The sequence below is a fragment of the Prinia subflava genome, chromosome 1 (genome assembly GCF_021018805.1).
Source record: "Prinia subflava isolate CZ2003 ecotype Zambia chromosome 1, Cam_Psub_1.2, whole genome shotgun sequence".
Taxonomy (NCBI): Eukaryota; Metazoa; Chordata; class Aves; order Passeriformes; family Cisticolidae; genus Prinia; species Prinia subflava.
Window position 1 is genome coordinate 114,540,557 of NC_086247.1, and position 17,819 is coordinate 114,558,375.

Genomic DNA, 17,819 nt, shown 5'->3' on the forward strand with positions numbered 1-17,819 from the left:
CAGATTGGCTCCATCCTCTCTGGGACATCAGGCTGGCACTGAAGCTGCTGTGAGGCAGATGTGTGTGCCATGCTGCTGATGTGGAGGCAGCAGCAGAGGCACAGCTGGATATGCAGAGACACGGGTCACTGGGCTCAGTGACCTTCAGCTTCTACAGCCTGTAGGTCTGAGCCTAAGACTCCTGCTCAGTACATACCTGGGCTGTGGGAACACCAAGGAGAATCCAGATTCTGACTCCTTGAAAACTGCAGCGCACAGCTTTCTGTCTCTGTTTGAATCAGGACCTTAGAGAAGTGAATCTGAGAGCATAAACCAAACAGAGGCTTCTCTCTATCTCAAGCTGCAGATTGGCTGCAGAGTTGCTTTGCAAGTATTGCCCAATCCCAAAGTGCAGACTGAAACTTTGTGTGAGTTTTCCTGCATTTTCCTGAAGGCATGTCTGCGTATGTTGGCAGGAAATGCAAAGGATCTGCCAAGTAAAGAACTCCCTAGTCCAGTTCTCTCTCTAGCACCATCCCAACCCTTCCAGGGTAATGATCCTTGCAGGAAGCAATTTTGTAAAAGCTTTTTCCAAGGTGGAGAAATAGGCTGTTTCACACAGCTCCTGGCATTCCAATCTGGTGCTATGGGATCCCTCAGGCCCTCCTGTGTGAGTGCAGACATGGAAATGTGGGCAAAGTCTCTTTTTGATTACTTGTTTTTATTGCAAAAATTTTATGGGAAATGTAAACATGGACTCTATCCCAAACTCAGTCATGCTCCAAGCAGTCTTGCAGCACTGGTGTTTGTCTGATGCAATACACTTCCCCATGATCAGGAACTGCCACTATCAGGCAAAAGAATAGTTCTTTCCCTGTGGGACAGGGGACATGGGACATGTCATTCTTTCAGGGAATGGCATCTCCTGGTTCCAGTCAGATGCTACAAGAACTGAGCATGTGTCTTGTTCCTAGCAGCAGCTTTGTGAGTGAATTAGTGAGTAAGATTTGTTTCCAGTTATATAGAAAAATTGTGAGCAACAGTCTTGACTGGAGAAGACCTGCATTTGCAAGGTAATTTATTTGGGATAAATCACATGAGTGACTCCAACCTCCTTCAGTGCAGCTGCTTTCATGAGGTGCCACCAAAACAAGAAAGGAAGGAAAACCTGAAAGGAATGAGGTGAACAATTTTCTTTTTCAGTGGCTGCTGTTGCTGGGTTGGCTGCATAAGTGACTGTTAAGCTGTGCAGTCTGTTAGAATGAAATTCATCTCATAGCCAAGCATTCTTTCCACATTTTGGGTTCATATTTACATTTGTTAAGGTTAATAGACCTAACAATTTCTTCATGTTCTCACCAGGGAGCAGTCACTGACAAACCGTGGGAGAGACTGAAACAATATTCTCCACAGAAAGGAAAATCTGTGCCTCACAAGGCTGTTACACATTCCTCCCTAGTTTCAGTCCTCAGCCCTCAGTGGTGAAAATCAATGTAGTGCCCCTGAATTTACCTCAGCAATGCCAGTTTACACCACTTGTAGATGTGATGGCTTATCCTTGTTACTCATCTTCCTCAATTGTTCAGTAATTTCAGTGGCTGCCTAGCATTTCCTAAATCCAATTTTTTGCTTTTCTTTTCTTCTATCTTTGGTTTCTAACTCTTCTGTGTTCGTGCTACAAAGCCCCAACTTAAAATCTTGCCTTTTACATGCCATCTGCAAAAAGTTATTTTTTAAAAGAACAGGTAAAAAGCAGACATCAGGCAAGACGTGCCTTTGGCCACTTGTAATGTTGCATACTTTAAAAAGAAAATAGCACAGGAATCCAGGAAATTCCTTCAGCAGAGAGCCAAATTGAATTTTTAAGATTAGTACATAATCTGGGGAAGTATGAATCTGCATTTTTCCTGCTGGCATCAGGGCTCTTAGGATATCTGAGGCAGGGACATTACTGAGTCTGAAACCCTCTCCTTTCATCTTTCTTCCCCTTCCCAGGCTTCATGGAGAACTACCCAGGCAGACTTTAAAATTCAAGAAGACAACTAAGACCTAAGCAGTTGCCTCCTTTGAGCTGAGCTGAAGTGGCCATATACCTGCTCCTAAACTAAAATAAACGTGAGCTAAAATGTATTAGCCAAATGCAGCAATTTAGGGTGCATTATTTTACTTGCATTTAAAGCAGTATAAGTGGTATAGGCAGGTCCTGTGACTAAGCTGAAATGTAGCATCCTGCCACTGAGGGAACCAAATCCAGTGCATGAGTCCGCATAGAAAGTGCTCTCTCTTCCCCTTATTCCAGGTTCAGTACAAGGAGGCAGGAACTGAAAATTGGGGAAAGAGTTTGAAGTCCCTGCTTTGCAGATTTGGTTTTAGGAAGGCTCATCCCCAAAGTTCACCTGGTGTTTCACAAGATAGTTTCATTGCATTCCTTTGTGCTCTTGCCTTTAATGAAGTCTGGCTCAATCACTGCACTGCTCACCAGTGAAAGGTCTCCCATCACAATGCCTTCACTTTAGGGATCTCCATAACAAATGTCTCCCAAAAGTAGAGGATAGCTAGAACAGCATGGCATGGTGAAATTCTTGCTCTTAGCAGCCTTGTGGGGAGAAGGGTGAGTTGGCCTTGGTCAGCACCTGCTGTTAGCTCCTATTAGTGACAGGTCATACTGCTCTTTCTGTGGGAGTCCCAGCAACAAAAGCTGCACACGGCCAAGTACTTACCATAGTCCTTTATTTGCAGATCATCCTTCCTTGCAGCAAGCCTATCTCATTTCTCTGCCTCGAGCTCCACCCCACGTATCCTCTGGCATTTTGGAAGCCCAGGAACAGAAATGTTATGGCTTGCCACCAGTGCACCTTTGTAATCTGATGTCATATCTTGTTTACCATGTGGTTTTTGTTTCATCAGGAAGTTCTAGTGCACATCCTCTCTGCAAACTTTTAATTTAGTCATTTGTGAGACAAATCTTATATGGTGACTAATGCAGGAAGGAAGATTGGGTAAAAGTCAAATAATGTCTCAAAGATTTGGCCCCAAGTGAAATAATGCTAAATATAAATGCAAATAGGAAAGGTAGACTGGGGGAGAGAAGAAGTGCTGGCTTGCATACAGCTTTTCTTCAGAGATAAATAAATTCAGAACATTTTTAGATACAGGCTGAATAGAGTATAATGCTGTATTTGTCCTCAGCTTTTATCACAACTGAGAAGAGTGAAAAATTGCCTCATCTGTAAGGGCTTGGAATATAATGAGCAAGAATGAGCTTCTCTGTCAGCCCTAATAGCTGTGCCTCTGAACAGATAGCTGCAGTGGGGGAGATGTCACTTCTTCCTGCAGTAACCAAATAGGGCTAGCAAATCATAAGTTTGTCACTGCAACTCAGCTGGCTAGTAAGAAATACAGACCCCTTCCATGGGATGCTCTGGAGCAGCAGTTACAGGCACAGAAATACAGCTACAGATGCACATAAAGAAAGGCACACACAAAAATGCATACAGAGAAGAGAAAAAGGCTAAAAAACATGTACCCCACAAACTGTGGTGCTCCATATTTTTACATACGTGACATAAAACTTAATTTCAACTAAAATTTGCATAGAGTAACACCAAATTTGCTTAAAATATCTCTCTATACTACATCTATACATACATCTAAAATACTGAAAATATATGTAAAAACTATATATTCACATATGGAGCACATATATAGTCACAAATTCATTTGGGACAGCACTGAAGAGGTTATTTGAAGTCCCTGATACTGCAAGGTTTGTTTTACATCTGAACTTAAAGAATAGTAGTTCATGTTCTTACATACCACTAGATGGTGACTTGTGTAATGAGTTGTTGACTTTTATCCTACAGTACATTTCTTTTTTTATTGGAATGAAACAGAGTCACAACATTACTGTCTGCGTTGTTAATAATTTACCCTGAAGTATATTTCCAGAAGCATCCTGCTGGTTATAGGGGGTCTAAGGCAAAGCTATGGAAAGAAAAGGTGATCATGGTTCCTGCTAAACTCTGTTTGGGATTTTTAGTATCTTTGTACAATTCAAAATTTTTGTTTTGTTAATAGGAGCTGCAGGATGTCACATAGAAATGATTAGGCTACAATTCAGATATCTCCTGAGACAAAAAAGTATCCAATTACAATTATGTAATGCCATGTGCATCAGCTTGTATAAACAGTAAGCTTTCACACATCAAGCAAAACTGCCTCCCCCCATGTGTGTTGTGTTCCCACTCAGAGCAACCTCTCATTTTAGCTATCTGCTATTAAAAGGCTACTTCAGAATCATACTTGGCACCTTTCCCTACATGGCTGCAGCTACCACATCAAACAAAAGCGCTTTGTTTGGCAGCTGTAGTCTCGTTCTTCAGCTGGGCAGGGGATCAGAGTCTTATCAATAACAGGCTGTACCAAAGACTCACTCACCGCTTTTGTCCAGTGACACTTGTTGCTATTAATACCTTTCATCTGGTATAAATTAGGACAGCCTTTAGCCTCAGATAAGTGGTGAAAGTTCAATGATATCTATGCACTGAACAAGGAAAAGTAGTATTTCTCTCTCTCCCCTTAGCACATCATTGACAGTGGAAGTTTTTTAGACCTGAGTTCGGGGGTTTTGTGTTGTATACTTTACAAAACTTCCTACAAAGAGGGGACCTGTCTCCAGTTGTTTAGCCCAGGCTGCCAATCTTTGCCAACAGCAATGCAAGTAATAGTAATAATAATTCACACAATAAGAGCCAACTTCCTGTAGTTTGGTTGTTATTTAACAGACTGATCTATTATGCCTTTCAAAAACAATTGAAGAGATTGTCTTGAAGACCTTGGATACTGAAGATCTGACTCCTTTAAGGACTTGAAAATCCACAAACACGAATCATTTTTGACCTACACAATGGACCCCCTTTCTGTATGTGATTAGTGAACAGTCTGTAATGGTTATTCCTGTAATCCCAGCTGGAATGAGGCTGGGTAGATAGTAATCCCCTTGCTTTACCTGTACTGTCCTGATGGATAACTGCACTACAGGGATCTTGTTCCCTCCACCACATCAAATTTTCTCTTCTCATCAAGCAAACTTCAACCTGTGAACTAGCAGTTTTTTTCTGTGAGCATTTACACAAGCTAAAACTTTCTTGTGCAAAGGGCAAGACAAACCAGGTCCTGGCTGAATCAAAATGTGCTTGAAGGCATCTGAACATCCTTCTAAACTTCACCTACCTCCACTATTGATTGATCTGTTATAACAAGGCCTTGTGTCTGGCTGGACTCTAAGCATTTCTGGTACAGTGTTTATTAATGCCTTGCCAAGATGAAACATTTCTGAAACAAGATTAGCATCAGTATTTACAAGCAGAGGGTTAGCTCCAGAAATAGCTCAATCAAAAGAGGCCAGAGCAAGCAGCTATTCATGGGAAATTATTTGCAAGGGACACATTCTCCCCTTCTCAGTTGTGCTTAATGTTTACTTCCAACCATCAGATTCACTCTCCAGTTCAAAGCTTAAATGAGGAAAATACATAATTTCTTCCTGGAGTACAGCTCTGTTTATTTTCTGCTACCTCTCTGCTTGCAAAACTGCCTATTGATTTCTTAACGTGTGTATTTCTATCCTAATGACTAATGACTAAGCCTTAAGCTGTGCCAACCCTGGCAACCAGGTTGTGTCTGCGTCGCACTGAAGTGGACAGTAGAGGATTTTTTTGTTTTTAATTTAATTTAAATCATCTCTTATCATGTCTTGCTAAGCTGAGACTGCTTTTATGTCCAGCTCTGTGGGGGAAAATGGGATGGGAGAAGTCCTGGGAGAGCAGAAGTTTTAGAGACGCATGGAATTTATGCTGAGTCCATAAACTATTGGTCCAAGACTATTTATATCCCTTGGAATATCCTAAATACAAACATGGTTATGAAATCTAGCTTTCTACCCTGACAAGGATGTGTATTTGAGAGATCCCACAGTTTTTCATTTTTCATTCTGAGAAAACAACAACCAATATCCTGGCTTTCAGGATGGATATACAGCCAAGCCTTGTGAATGCAATATCACTAATTTGCAGTACCCTGCTGGGAGCCTGGTGACACTGTAACCTGAAACTTTGATGTGACCAAAACTGGTCTCAGGCAGGGTGCATTTCTTTTGAAGCAAACACACAAAAACCAATAACAAAACTAAAACCCAACCCCAACCCAAAAGTAAGTAAAAATCTTGGATAAGGGGAAGGCAAAAATAAAATGGTGACTACTGATCTGGTTTGAAACAAGAGCTTTTTCTAGACCCTTATCTGTATTCTACCTCTCTTTTCACTACAGCTTGTCAGATGAATTTTGAAATGCAAGTAAAAAATCGGTAGCTTAAAAAAATTGGTCCTATTAAACTATTTTAGAGGGTTATAATCTAGTCAAAAAACATGTGATAAACCTAGCTTGCTTTTACTAGCTAAACTGATTTTTGAAGAGTGATAGAGCAAACTATACATGCACATACCTTGTAACTGGTATCAGCTGAAGAGTTAATCCTTATAGAAAATGTACATAACATTGACTAGAGCTCATGTGATTTTCTGTTTTCCTATTGAATAAAGTATCTGGGAACAATGAATGCGATACATTGCTGCTACTAATGCTGTAGCCTGTCCCTTTGTTTAATTACTGCAATTAATCTTAATCTGTCTTTGTTTGGCAACAGCTAGGTTAGGAAGAACCAGCTGAATGCTTTTCAAAGAGACTGCTGTTTTGATCACTAAGCTCACAGTCTTTTCTTTGGCAGATGAAAATATTCGTAATTTTATTGCAATCCAAGTATATGCAGTATAGTTCTCCAAAATACAATTGTGTATTACTAAGAGAGTGGGAAAAATATTTGCTACAAAGGGATTTTTTTTATATACACAGTAGAAAAATGAAATTCAGTGTGTCGAGAACATTTTGCCCTGTTCTGTCTATAAAAATGATACAGCTGTGTTTCACATTGTATGAACCACTCACATAAGCATTTAATTCACTCATTGTAAATTGAGCTACATAAAGATGATGTAATAATTAGGTCTGAAACAGATGGAAGTCCTACTTTAGATAATACACTCACTAAAATAGCATTTGCTGGCTTCCTTCAATTCTATACATTTTGGTCTGGAAAGCTGTATTTCTGATCAGATGACAGTTGCTGAAAATAATAGAATAGGCAAGGTTTGCAGAAAATTTTCTGAGACAGAAGATCTTCATTTTTTTTCGGGACTGCAATTTTTTAGGCATTGCTGTATATACGTGGAACACCATGTATGATTTCTTGGTTGTGATTCCAGGAAAATACAGTGAAGGAGTATCAATCTCATGTAAACAAGCTTAATTTTTTTCCACTGAGTGTCAGTGAGTATGAATTTACCCCACAGAGCCTGAAGGACTATGAGCTCCTATAGTTTTGCCTGGGCAAAGATTAGCCCCATCCGATCTTTACCTACCTTTGGTTATGTGAAGAACAAGACCACGCACATACAGGGAGGGTGGAACACACTGGCCAGATAGTCACACATACAAAGGTAAGTTCTCTGTTTCAGATGGGCCTCCAGCACCCCTGTAAGAAGAAAAGGTTCTTTTGCTCCGTTTCCACTGTTCATTCTTGCAAGAGACCAAGTAAGCAAAGTTTCTTCTGTTTTCAGCTCCTCTGGACATGAACGAGTGTTGGTACCCATCTGCCATGGCAAAACTTCACCTGGGAGGAAACTGGAACATAATGCAGGATTGTGCAGAGCAGGCATTGCCTCATGAGTGACCAGGTAAAACTCAGCTTCTGCTGGTTTCACTGACAGCCTTGGTAAGAAAATACTGAGTGTGTGACAAAGGCATCAGGTAAATGCTGCAGAATAAAGATTGGTGATGGTACATTTGCCATTTCTATGTGCTAAACTCTAGGGATATAGGGACATGCCAGTGTTTATGACAGCATTGTATGGCAGTGGATAGTGTGCCCAGACCCCGGGATCTGGACAATTTTCTTTTTAGAGTGAACGTATGCCTGATCTCTGTTCCAAAATATTTTGGATTTCCTGACCTTCTACATGTCCGTTTTCTTCAACATGGGAAAGACATGGACCTGTAACAGCAGGTCCAGAGGAGGGCCACAAAGATTATCAAGTGGCTGGAGCATCTCTCCTATGAAGAAAAGCTGAGAGAGTTGGAGCTGTTAAGCCTGGAGAAGGGAAAGCTCCAGGGAGACATGATACCTTCCAGTACCTAAAGAGGGTCTGCAGGAAAGATGGGTAAAAACATTTTAGCTAGGCCAGTTGTGATAAAACAGGGGGAAATGGTTTAAAACTGAAGGAGGATCAATTTAGACTAGCTATAAGTAACAAGTTTTTTACAATGAGGTTGGTAAAACACTGGAACAGTGTTGCCCAGATGTGGTTGGTGCCTCATCCGTGGAAAAATTCATGGTCAGGTTGGATGGGACTCTGAGCAACCTGATTAGTTGAAGATGACCCTGTTCACTGCAGAGGGTTTGTATGAGATGACCTTAAATGTTCCTTCCAACCTAAACTATTCTATGATGTTTTCTCTGTCCTACTGATGGCCAGTTGTCTCACACTGTTCTACTTACTGTGAGGTGACATTTTAATATTTGCACATTGTGCTGCTTACAGCCACAATAACACAACTTAGTCAAGACATGGGGAAAACTGAAAGGGTTACAGGGATTTGTTTGGAAAATATATCAATGTCTGAAAAGTCAATGTGCTAAGGTTTTATGTTGATGCAGATTTGGTGTTGGCTGATTCAGGCAGGTAAGGCTGAAGAAATCTCTCTTTGGACCTATAATCCCAATCCTTCAACAAAGGGCTTTCTGCTCCAGAGAGTGCAGTCTTGTTTCAGACCATTGCTCAGACTCAGTATGAATGAGAGCATGTTAAAGAAACCTTCATCATTAACACCCCTCAATTTAATCAGCACAGAGTCACCCAGCGGTGTCTGGGTAGCCACCACTCGCTCCCCAGAGGCCCAGTCCAGCACTAGGAGCACACGTGCTTGTGTTTTGCCAAGCAAACTTCAGCCTGTGCTTGCAAGATGTCCTCCACAGGGATGCAAGTCTAAATGACACAGATGCATAGAAAGTGACTCCATGAATGATTAGTTCAAATCTAAGGATTTTAAAAGCAAGGCATGGGAGTTTTGTTCACTTGAGGAAACATTCAGCGTTTATTTATTATTGTGAAAAAACACCAGCAGATTATAATTACTATTTTCTTTTCCTATTACTCTGGCAATTGAAAACATTACAGAGAAAACCTGTCTTTGGCCCAAAGAGCTTACAAGTCAAGCATAAGGAAGAGATGGCAGATAAAAGTGACAAAGGTGTCATAAGTTGTCTCAAAAGTGAAATTAATAAATAGATGCCTTACTTTAATTTTGTTGTTAAAAAATAAAAAAAGGAAATAAAATCTCAGGATTGAACATGGTATTGCATTGGACCCCAAAAGTGAGCTTGTTATCAGTGCCTGAAAAAACAGAAAGGAAATGAGGAGCTGGATTTTTCACAGAGCTGTTATAAATTCCAGTGTTGGTGTCTCTTATTCAATGACTCACAAATAGGCATCTTCTGTCAAGACTGTTGTCTCCCAGGAGGAGAAGAGCACAAACACACTGTGAGGCTTTGTACTAAGTTTGGGACAAGAGTGTTTCTCATAAGAGGGGCTGAAATCAGACATCCAGGTCATGCCAAAGAAGTTTTCACGCATCTTATGTGCTAGTCCATAGCACTTCTGCTGTGCTATTTGTGATGCATGCTCTGTAGAAAAAAATATTTTGTGTAAGCTTCAAAAAACAGTTTTCTTTACTGCTGCCCTTTATCTTCACCTGTCAGTCACGCTGCTAACTGCAGGCAGAGGCTTGTTTAGCATACTGCAGAGATGTGTCCCTTTGTTCGGTTTACAGATTCTTCACCAAGGACTTGTTTGTTATTTGGCATTATTAAGCAGCTGATTTTGCAGAAGCACATTTGAGCCATGGATTGTTTGCCAGCAGTTTGTAATAAGCCAAGAATGAGCAACAACATATAATCAAATCCATTATGACTACATTAAGATTACAGTAGAGAAAGGAAATTGAACAAACAAAAGTATTGCAAAAGTACAGCTAAGAACAATGAAGATATCTGAGCAATGTTGTAAACACTTATTACTACTTACATAAGGTCCACATGTCTGTGTACTCTCAAGCCTGAGACTGAACAGACTTTCCTTTTAAGGCTGTGCTCAGATAAGGTCAACCTCTGTTAATATGGAATCATATCAAATACGATTTTTTTTCTCAGCAGCTCTCTTAGAGAAACTAAAACCATTCCTTAAGTGGCCAAACTCTCCCTTCAGTCCTGAAAATTTTTATTATTGAAGAAACAAGAGAAATGCAGATCAGATGATAAAATTCCAGAGGAATATAACAACCCTAGGGAAAATAAATATTTAGTGCAGACAAATTTAAAATTTAGAAGAAAATAGTAAACACAATATGTAATGGAGAACCAGTATTTAAGATGCCTGAATACAGATACATTTGTCAATGCAGAAAACAGGTGATAAAGTAGGTGTGGTGTCAGTTCAGGCCTGAATGGCCACCTTCTTCTTGATGTGGGGAGGGAATGGAAGGCAGAAAAAGTAAATACAGGCCAGTAGCAGAGAGGAAGCAGAGCACCAGACTCTCCAGCAGGCGAATGGGAATAGTTTTGTAAGTCAAATGTGTTTCCCAGTTCTCCCTTGTATGACATTTGCAGCGGGAGAGGCGTTGGAGGTGGCTGACAACAGCAGCCGCCTGCCCTGCACACACCGCGCGCTGCCGCCCGGCCCACGCGCTGCCAGCAGCTCTGACTCGCCACACTGCAGACAGGAGGGGCACTGGCAGCAATGTGCAGGGTCCAACCAGAGAGGCAGCGAGGCATCCTGGCCACCGAAAAGCATCGTTCTTAAAGAAATGGTCTCATGCAATAACTTCACTGCATGGCAGACCAAAAGTCTGTCTTTTCCTGCCAGCATCTTCTGCTGAAAATTTTAATAGCACACTCCGGATTATTTGGCCATTAAGTATATTGAGGCTTAGCTCAATCAGCTACTCTGCCATTAAGATCAGTGGCTTTCCTGGGATTGAATTTAGCTAGAAAATAATTATTCACTGTGTTCTCAGAAGGAAGGATTGTATTTCAGTATTTTGGTAGAGAAGACTGCTGAGGCATAACGAGAACGCAGAGAAAGAAAATATATAGCATGCTGTGCAAATGATATGGCCCTCCTTTCTTCTCTGCATAATTCAGTCCTCGCCAGATTTTTGCAGACAGGCTGCACTCAGTTTGCCTTTCAGAAGCTGATGACTGGAAATGCCAGCTCTTCCCTATTTCCCTGCAATAGGGGAAACATGCACCTCCAAGCACAGCAAATTATTCCCTCAGAAAGGGAGACTCTGAGTAGGTAGAAATCATTACTTTTCCCTCAGGTTTCCCCTCTCATCATTTTGTCATTTAAGCTCAGCATTGCAGGATTAAAACAGGAACTAGCTGCAGGAAGTACAGGTAAATTAAGCTTATTGAGACTCAAGAGATGATCTCTTTTGGTCAGTACATTTACACTGAAGTAAAGCTGGTGGGAAGCTCAGTCATGGATCTGTCCTACTGGGATAGATCTGGTTGTATCAGGGGTGAGGGAGAATAGAAATGTTCATTTCTATGCTCTCTCTGCAAAGCTTTCTGCTCTCATGTAACTAGGCAGTAAAAATTAGCTGGGGAGGGGGGGGAATCTTATTCTTCTTAGGCACAGCTCTCTTGATTACAGCCAGCATTATCATTGCCTTCTGGGAATTAAGTCAGTGCCTTTGAAAATTAAACCATGGGGAGGGTTGCTGGTTTTCCAGCAGTTCAAGATCTGAAATGCCTTTCAGGCTTCACAGAAAGAAAACCACAGAGCTTTTCTTCATACTCAGAGAATGGCACAATTGTGACCTTTTTCCAGTGTAAACCCAGAGAAGATCAGCTAAGAGCATAGAGCTGAGTTGCCTTGGAGAGAGGCTCTGTTGGTAAACTCTGCAAAGAGAAGGGAAAGCGGTCAGCAGACTCATGGGTCAGCAGCTGGCCAGAAAGGGAAGTGGTGGATTTTGGCTATCTGCAACTCAAAGTCCTGCTTGGCCACACAAAATCTGTAGCCTGCACAAGCCCAACACAAGCAGCATAGCACCTGTCCGGTGTACACACAAGCCTTATTTCAAGTGTGGGTCTGAGCCCTGTTCACCCATTCAGAAGTCTCTGGGCACAAGTCCTCTGTGCAGAGCAGAGATGCAGGGACCAGACAAGTAAAACCCATCCCCTGCCTCAGTGTGGTCAGGGCATGAGCAGCAGCCAAAGCTGTCATCACTTACCCCACGCCTGTGGGAAGCACTGGGTATCTGGTGTCTGCTAGGGTGCCTGGACAGACCCAGCTTTACCTGCTGCAGAAGCACAGAGACGAGATGAAGGCTTTATGACAAATGGGCACTGGAGATTATGGGGCTCCTGCCCAGGTGCTAGCCCACACTGCTGTGCTATGTGACTCCTCTACTGTATTCGGATAATAGCTGTGCTCTTGATGATCTGTAAATTGGATTAAAAGCAGATGGATAAAGCCTGCTGTATAGGATCAGGCTGCTGAGGCACCTCTGCAAGTATCCTGCTCTGGGATCAGATGCTTAGAAAAAAAGGCTCTCAAGACTCCGTAAGTGACATGTAAATGAATAAACTCCTCCCTGGTCCTCTCTCACAGAGACCTTGTTCAGATTCAGCTTGGCTGTGTTTGGAGGTATTCAGAATTCCTTCTTTTTTTCAAGGGAAGAAGACTTTTTGTATAGCATTAAAAGAGCAACTAGTTAATGAAGCATTTTTATGATGAAAAATAGTTTCTACTTATGTATGTACATTTTTTTTGTGAATACAGAAATACAGCATCCTCCTACACGTATTTACCTTTACATCAGCATATACACATACCAAATATTTGCTCAGTTTCCCTCATGATTTATTATGGAAATCTCTAAGTATCCCTTTCTTGGTATGCCCTCTCTTCCCCTTTCCCATATCACTTCAATAAAGAGCCAAAATCCATGGAAATATAATAATGCTGTACAAACATCTGAAATGTGAAAAGAAGTGAGAGAAAAACAGGTTCCCTTACACAGAACTGTGAGGGATAAAATGAAGGCTCATCAGCTCTGTGTAAAGAAGCAGAGATTCAGGTCAGGTATAAACCTTCTCCAGTGCTAAAGCAGATCAGGTTGTGGAATTAACCACCTGAAAAGATCACTGAGTCACATCAAAGGAGGGATTGTGGAGTGGGAGGCTGTGGAAATTGCATTGGCATTAGGATGCAGTGACAGAACCCCAGTAAGGCTGGCTCAGCTGCCTGAACCTGCCACCTCCACCTGGGGGTCGGTTTTTATTTCATGCACAATTAAATGTGACTTTTGCCTTATCTGCATGTAACAAGCTTGTTGTGCAGCTCCTGGTGTCCCTCGAGTGAAGTCTCAGGCTATGGCTAAGCTTATCCAGCCTCCAGCAGATGGGGAGAGAGATGACTTTGCCTCAGCTCCCTGGACTTTTCACTTTCTTGGAGCTGTGGAGGGCCAGGAGAGCTCCTTGTGGGCAGGGCTGGCAGCAGTGGAGGGAGGAGTAACAGCTCTGGCCCACACGTGCAGCAGGTGAGACGTGAGACCAGCAGTGTCACAGGGAGTGTGCACAGAGTGCCCCGTGCCACTGCTGTTCGTGTTGACCACCAGCTAATGAGCTGGAGAGAGCAAATAGTGGAGACATGTGGAAAACAGCTGGCTTGGCATGGCTATGAGCATATTGAGCACAAACACTGATCTGTCACTGCCATTTCCAGACTGACCTGTTCAACAGGTGCCAGCAGCCAGTGCCAGTGGGAGGAGGATTCTTGCTCCATCACCAGCAGCCAGACCTGCCCCGGCTGGGGACAGGGAACTCTTTGTGTGCAAGCAGACGGTGTCAAGCACCGTCTATGTTTATGTGCTCTGTATTATAACCTGTAATCCTTTTACTGTAATGTCCTTCAATTTTTTTTTCTGCTGTGGCTTTCTCATTTCCATGACGGTCCCATATTCCCAGTGACGCTGCCAGGGGTCAAGGGGAAAATGGTCCCTGGTCACAGTATTGGTATGCAGTCATCCTAACTGAGCTGAAGTGTGATGCCTTTTACTTGCCTTTTTTCAAAGCAAACACTGACTTCACTGAATCACAAAATCACAGAGTGGGTCAGGTTGGAAAGGACCAAAGTGGGGTCATTTGGTCCAGCCTCTCTGCTCAGATAGGGTTGTCCTAGAGCAGGTAGCACAGGATTGTGTCCAGATGGCTCTTGTGTATCTCTGGTGAGAGAGACTCAACTTTTCTGGTCAGCCTCTTCTTGCCCCCCTCCGATATTGGATCAAGGTGCACTCTAGTATCAGTGACAGACAGACTGTGTTACACACAGCAGCTCTATACAGCGATTTGGAAGCAGTTTGGAATTAAAAAACCCCAGCCCATTCAGAGTTTATCCGTCATGGAGATGCATAATGGCAGTGTGCAATGGCTCCTTCTGGGACCCAGTCTGGGAAGGGTACTCCAATGGGTTGTAGCCAGGCACTGGGCAGGCTGCAATGAGAGAGAGCTGTGTCTGGGTGCAGTCAGCATCACTCCAACACAAGCTGGAGCTTGGCGCTTCATCCTGGCTGCTCCCAGTGATGCTGACCCATCCTCAGTGTAAGGCAGCACAGCTGGTGCCCATCCTAAGCTGGCTTTGAAAGCACAGGCAGGGAAAGGGGGTGTCTGCAGGCCCCCCAGGATTTCTGGCCCTGGTGCCTTGCAGCAGGATGATTGCGGTATCTTTACCTCTCTCTAGTACATGCCTGAGCTATTCCACTGAGTGTGGATAATGAAATCTTTACTTATTTCCATGAACTGCAGAGAAGGTCTTGAACAATTATCAGCTGGTCACCAGCCAAATGTAACTGAAGTTATGTAAAGTGGATGATATAAAAGAAACAGTTAATTACAAAAGCACAGGAGGAAGTGCTACTTAAAACTTTTAAGTAACAGAACTGTTTTTAGACTGGTGTTAATGAAATTTTTCCAAACTAATGTCCCAAGGACTACGAATATTTTACACAGAGGTCTTAAAGAACTCTCTTTTCCAAATCCTTTTAGTATTTTTCTACAGAGGTGAACAGAAAGACAAGCCTTGCAGGTTGAGTAACATCCATTTCATACATCTGAAATGGAGGTTCATAATCAAGGTAGTGGGTTCCTAATCTGTGTGTCAGGTTGCCTCAGGCTTGTTTTTGAGAGAGCCACCAATGTGTGTACAGTCAGCAAGGAGGGTGTAGAAGGCTGTAATCTGTGCTTTGCAGTAATCAAGTGTTCTGCTCAGGTGCTATCCTTCTGCTTAGGGGAGTGTTGGTGTTGGTGTTGCTGTAGCTGGTCTCCCAGGCTGGACACTCAGCAGCTCTCATCCTGGAGAGACATCCGTGTTCGGCTTGCATTGCATTTGCATGAACAGTCAGCGTTATAGCAAAAGAAGATAGACTGCTAGTTAGAAAATTATTTGAAAGGAGTTTCAAAGTAGTTTTCTAAGAAGAAGGCTGTGTTAAAAACAAATATTTATGTATATGCATAGTGTGAGGAGTATCACATAAGGAAAATAGGATAGGCCCTCTGGCAGGAGAGGGTCTGGAAAGCAGCTGCCTGCCACTACTAAATGAATTGCACAACAACCATTGCCTACATCCCCTGGTCTGCAGAGACTTTCTGTTTTCATATTTTCAGTTTTTCATTCCTGTAAAGAAACACTTTGAAGCCCAAAGACAGTTGACTTGCCACAACCTCCCTTGGACATAGCTGCAGCCTTTCCTATTTATCCTACTTTGCCTTAGGAGGGTAGCTCCTGCTATCGAAGAGCAGGCCTGAGTCTGTCATTAATATCATTTACTAGAATAATGTGTTGTTCTCCTGCTAAAGAAAACCCAAAGTCACGCAATCTCCTGGAAAACAAAAAGAATATTTAATGTATTTATAGATCTCTCATCATTACTAATTATAGGCTGTTGCCTTCTGCTCAGACTCAAAAAAACCCACAGTGTGCACAAACATTCAAGTGAAACAAGCATGCAGTATTTTGCATGCTTCTTTGGTTAAAGGTTGTTTTCAGAAGCTGAAGCAAGTATATGTTCTCTGTGTGAGTATGGAGCAGAACAAATATGTAGCAGAAGAGTATATCATAATTTCAACTGAGGTTCCAACAAAGAACCCCCAGTCAGGGTAATACCTGAATAAAATGCCTTATTATGCTATGCCTGAAAAAATTCCAGCATCTGTAACTACAGATCTGTGCCTGACAAGTTTTTCTGCATTTGAGGAATAATTAAATTATTCCCATCTTCCTGGAGATAGATTTGCAAGTCAGATAAATTACAGGGACAAGCAGGTAATTAGACAGCTAAATGCTGTCATTTACAATGGTATTTATTTAACCTACAATCTTCTACTTACAGCTGATTGGACATTAAGAAGGGGGATGTGGACTCACAGGCTGTTTAAAAGCGTTGGGTCCACGGTGCTTGAGTAGGTCTAAATTGATGTAACAACTTTCCATTGTATTTCCTTTATATTTCTTGCTGTCATGCTTTGCATCAGCTCCTTGCGTGTCTCCCGTTCTCATTAAGCAGTGACTGAATCGCTTTCTCTGTTCCCTGCTATGTGGTTTTCGGTCTCTCATTCTCTAGCCAAACCCCCTTCTCTTTGTCCTCCCCTTGATCTGAAGGATGTCTCATCCCATGTTGTTCTGCACCAGAAGGTGAGTTTGATTAGGAAGCCACAGGTCACAAAGCTCAGATAATTCACATACAAATATATTTGCACTAAAGGTTAGACACTTGCATCATCCACTTCTCTAGCCTGGGGTGCCAGATAGCTAATGTGTGCAATAGCTAAATAGCAACTTGTTGTCTTTTTAAAGGTTACATTGCTTTTAGCTTATCTGCATTGTGCTGGGCATGGTGTTACTGGCATTTCATGACATCAGAGTTACCTTTATTCTGACAACAATACAGAAATACCCAGAAGCTACAACATTATATATAAACCCTTTATGATGGTTATGCTTAAGGTAGCCTTACAGAAAAATGCAGATTTAACTTCTGTCAGAAAAATAAACTTCTCTGAGGGTTGTGGTATAAAAGTGAGCTTTCTCCTCATTCCCTTCTACATCTTAGCAGTCATACAGTTCAGTCTGAAAAACCATGTGAGATAATCGTAAGATTTTATGTCATACTTTATTCAATCCTTTTTATTGAACTGAAAGAAAACAATACAGAAGGTAGAACACTTCTAGCTGTAAACTAAAGGAGGAAAAAAGAACATTTTCTCTCTTTACCGAAATGGATAAAGAAGAAAAAAATGTCCAACATGCCCCCTCACCCCCATTCTCAGTCCCCAAAACACCAAATTTATAAAAGGGAAAGAGCCAGAAGGTAGGTAAGCATGTGTCTATGTCAGTGGAAAAATTAAAGAAATTTGTTCTTTTGACTTAGAATAATATCTGGTTCAGTAACAATTTTGGATGTTGCAGAAATTACCAACAGACCAATTCAAGCCAGCACTTTGAACCACATTTGAAGGCAGCTGAAGGCCTGGTAATTCTAATGAATTGAACATTTCTCTGCTTCTGAACTAAGCTGCTTTTATCCATGTGGCAGTGACAGCTTCAGATTACACAAGTGGGACACTGCAATCTGTAGGGTTCAGGAAAGGTTTGCTGTACCAGGGCTTTCAG

General features: G+C 42.0%; 1 long non-coding RNA gene across 1 annotated transcript in view; it reads left to right on the plus strand.

Moving 5' to 3' along the window:
* Nucleotides 1-17,819, plus strand: part of LOC134556510 (uncharacterized) — a 47,332-nt gene that overhangs the window by 18,622 nt on the left and 10,891 nt on the right. The window contains exon 4 of the long non-coding RNA XR_010081808.1: nt 7,650-7,766. This is a non-coding gene — a long non-coding RNA (uncharacterized LOC134556510). The remainder of the gene's footprint in view (nt 1-7,649; nt 7,767-17,819) is intronic.